The sequence below is a fragment of the Sinocyclocheilus anshuiensis genome, unplaced genomic scaffold (genome assembly GCF_001515605.1).
Source record: "Sinocyclocheilus anshuiensis isolate Anshui unplaced genomic scaffold, SAMN03320099.WGS_v1.1 scaffold552, whole genome shotgun sequence".
Taxonomy (NCBI): domain Eukaryota; kingdom Metazoa; phylum Chordata; class Actinopteri; order Cypriniformes; family Cyprinidae; genus Sinocyclocheilus; species Sinocyclocheilus anshuiensis.
Genome location: NW_015554362.1, coordinates 2,499,584 through 2,502,668, shown reverse-complemented (window position 1 = coordinate 2,502,668; position 3,085 = coordinate 2,499,584).

Genomic DNA, 3,085 nt, shown 5'->3' with positions numbered 1-3,085 from the left:
TTTGAGGTTTTTACAAATAAATTCTCCCAGTTTTCATCGCTTTGTTCTTCATTACATCTTTAATAGAAGATTTCTCGAAGTTAGACACAGAAATCAATTTGCAACTGAAGTAATGGAGCACAACTGAAGTCGCAGTGAATTCTCAAGAAGAGGTTTGTAGAAGAAACAACTTCACTCTTTGACTTCAACAAAAAGCCTTCTAGTAATTGCAAGCACAGAATACATTAATATCAGTTCAGTGTGCATGTATTTATAGACATGCAGTGCACAAAAAATGTGTTCCTTGCTGTTTGGAAAATAAGTTCACCTCTTTCTGTGAGATGAAAAATGTGTTGCTTCTTTCCTGTTTTGTCATCGTAGGTGCAGCATGAGTCAAAGTGACATCGAGGAAAATCATTAAATACTTGCGGAGCATCGCGTTATCACTTTTGAATCTTTGGTACTGGACTGAGTTATTAAGGTATAGAATATTTTGCTACTACTGTTTTTTTTTTAGATTGGTTTGTGATGATTTCTTTGAAGACTCTAATGCTTCATCAGGTAAACTGTTTTGGTTTTGATCAGAAAGTCTCTATAGCTACAGAGAAAACATTTAAATATAATTCATAAAATCACATTTATAAATATGGGTTCCTCAAATACCAGATAATAGGCATTTTAATATTTACACAAAAAAGCATCAAATGCTAAAATTATTTTGAGGAATTATTTTTCATTGCTTGTGAGAATGAAACATTTCTTTACATTTACAAATGTATTTGTACATGCATCTAAAAAATGTAATTGTTCTGAAACAGATGTTGCTATAACATTGCATGCATCTATCTATCTTTCTATAAAATTCTCTATGGTTAATTCTCACATACATGTCTTTCAGTTTTGAGAAGTAGCTAGATCTACAAACTGTTTTTTTCTTCTTCACATTATCACTTATAACCTTCATTTTGCATTGCTGGTATTCCCCTTTTCACATCTCACATTCATATGCAGCTAAATTCGTATTCTATGGAATTTATTTTAAGTATTAATATTTTTAGTAGCTTGTAGTAAATGTAAAAAGGATAACTCAAATCAAAATCAGAAGGATAACTCAATTGTTAGATATTCCAAATATGGTCTGGAAATGTATAACCTAAGCATGCATTCTGATCTCTGTATGTGTGTTGCGGAATTATTTGTTTTCTCAGTAATAACACCTGATCGTGTGATAAGTCTCTATATGCATTTCCTGAGATGCAATACAATATATTTAGAATTGACTGGAGCCTGTCCTACACATACTGCATGCTTTTTTATTATTTCAAACATACAGTAGATGCATATGTAGCACAGTTGTTTGGTTTCATCAGTCCCATCTGTATTGAACTGTTTTTATTGCCATTAATAAGTAGGATTCCATTACTCCCCTAAAGTTCCATTGTGTGGTCAAGATACTAGATTTAGATACCAGTACCTGTAGAGAACAATTACATTAATGAGAATAACTCTTCGTAAAGTATTTCACTGATACTAAAAACAATAAAATGATGGTAGGACTATGCCAAATCATTGCTTGCCAATTTTTAGTATAGAGGAGATCACCTTCCTGTCGTGTATAAATGATGGTGTTTTTTTCTGAAGAGACAGGGATAACAGAACCTCAACATGCATCAGTTAAACACTATTTAAATGTAACTGTGAGACACTTTGAATTCTGGAGTATTGCATGTATTGCTCTTGCTTGAAGGTCATCAGGGCCATATTTTGATAAATAACATCAAAATAACTTAGCAAAACTTTTAATCTGTAAAATAGCACATACGCACATTCACAATTCTGCTCTTTTGTTTTCCTTAAGATTCTTATCATTATTATTATTTTGTCAAGGTTTTGGGGTTTTTGAGGCCCTTAACATGCTCATAAACTCAGGCGTGGCAAGGGAACTCTACAGCTCCCCCTGGAATGCGGATGGCAATATATCATACATACTTGCAAGTATACATGTGAAACTCGGTACACATACAGATATCATCGAGCCGAACAACTTTTGCACTGCATGTCATTAGCTCTGCCCAACAGGAAGTTGGCTATTTTGGGTTTTGTGAAAAATAATGACATCAGAATAATGTCAAAACACGGCAGATGTAAAACTGTTAATGGATTCTTGATATCTTAAATGGTGTTGCCATGGCAATGCGTCAAACTCGACACACACATCAGCATTAATGATAGTTAGCAAAAGCTCATAAATAAATGGGCGTGGAGCAGGTGCTCTATAGTGCCACCTTTTGACTAATGTTGGGGGGTGGGGGTAACAGTAAAAACCAGTAATTTTCTTATATCTTTAAAAGCGCATTATCAAATCTTATTATCCACATCTCATTATCCAAAAATAAACTTAGCAGGTATTTCAACTGCCTTTACTGCTCAGTTCAGTTAGTTAGAACGACAAACGAATGCATAAAATAAGTTAATGTACTGTACTGGTAATATAGTTTTATATAATTATTTCAAATGCTTATAGATCATTAAAATCATTTTTAAAAATGATTATAGATCATTAATACTTTTGGTAACACTTTACAATAAGGTCTCATTTGTTAACATTAGTTAATGCATTAAATAACATGAACTAACAAAGAACAATATATTTTTACAGCATTTATTAATCTTTTTTAATGTTAGTTATTAAAAATGTTCATGTTAATTCACAGTACATTAATGTAAACAGATACAACTTTAAATTTGAATAATGTAATAGAAAGTTTTGAACTTATTAACTAACATTAATAAATGCTATATAATTATTGTTCATGTTTACTAATGTAGTTAATGTTAACAAACAAAACTGTGTTGTAAAGTGTTACCAAATCATTGTGTGTGTGTGTGTAGCATATCTTTAACAAACACTTGTTTGTAAGTATTGGAATGAGTATTTTGTGTACCACCACCACATCTAAAATGATGTTGTCACGGTGCGCGCACACACACGAGGAACGAGGAGACGCTAGAGAATACTTTACCAAGACTTTATTTTCAGGAACCAAGGGAGACGAACTCAGGAAGACGTTTAACAGCAGACAGAGAACTTGGGACTGGGAACACT